Source organism: Grammomys surdaster, unplaced genomic scaffold (assembly GCF_004785775.1).
Source record: "Grammomys surdaster isolate TR1022 unplaced genomic scaffold, NIH_TR_1.0 205, whole genome shotgun sequence".
Classification (NCBI taxonomy): Eukaryota; Metazoa; Chordata; class Mammalia; order Rodentia; family Muridae; genus Grammomys; species Grammomys surdaster.
Window position 1 is genome coordinate 3,089,788 of NW_021604650.1, and position 1,231 is coordinate 3,091,018.

Consider the following 1,231-nt stretch of genomic DNA (forward strand, 5'->3'; position numbering starts at 1 on the left):
TGTGTGTGTGTGTGTGTGTGTGTGTGTGTGTGTGTGTGTGTGTGTGTTTCGAGACAGGGTTTCTCTGTGTAGCCCTGGCTGTCCTGGAACTCACTCTGTAGACCAGGCTGGCCTTGATCTCAGAAATCTGCCTGCCTCTGCCTCCCAAGTGCTGGGATTAAAGGCATGTGCCACCACTGCCCAGTGAGTTGATTTCTTTTACTCATTTTGTGTGTACATGTTGTACATGGCTATATGCATGCAGGTTTGGATGTGTGTTTGCATGCATGTTATAATGGGTTGAATATGCTTGGGCCAGGGAGGGGCACTATTTAGAGGTGTGGCCTTGTTGGAGTAAATGTGTCACTGTGGGCATGGGCTTTAAGACCCTCGCCCTAGCTGCCTGGAAGTCAGAAGTCAGTCTTACACTAGCAGCCTTCAAATGAAGATGTTGAACTCTCAGCTCCTCCTGTACCATGCCTGTCTGGATGCTGCGCTGCTCCCACCTTGATAATTTACTGAATCTCTGAACCTGTAAGCTAGCCCCAAATAACATGTTGTCCTTTAAGACTTGCTTTGGTCATGGTGTGTCTGTTCACAGCAGTAAAACCTTAACTAAGAAGTTGGTATGGAAGTAGGATATTGCTGTGATAGGTCTGACCATGCTTTTGCTGGGAAGAATGTGGATTTTAGGACTTTGGATTTGGAAAGCAGTCAAATGCTTTAAATGGGGCTTAATGGGCTATCCTAGTAGGAATATGGAAGACTTTGTTGCTGGGAGTAATTTGAATTGTATGGACCTGGCCCAAGAGGTTTCAGTGGAGAATTTCAGTATATGGCCTAGAGACTGTTTTTGTGGTATTTTGATAAAGAATCTGGCTACAGTTTGCCCTTGTCTGAAGAGTCTGCCTGAGGCTAAGGTGAAGTGACTCAGATTAATTCCACTGACACAGGAAGTCTCAGAGACGCCCATCATAGACTTTGTTCTCTGGTTAAGTCTCATGAAGAACATTTTAAACAAGCATAGCAAGCTGAGAAAGAAAAATATAAAATATATGGTTCTAGTATTAAAGGTGTTAGTATTCTGTCTAAACTCCACCTCCACAGGTATCTGGCAACACCCAGGTATGCTCCTCCCCACAGTTACCTGGCAACAGCCAGGTAGGTGTGCCCACTATAGAAGGGGCTGCTTGCCTCCTCCTCTCTCTCTTACTCTCTTACTCTCTTGCCTCTAGCTTCTCCTCGCCCTTCC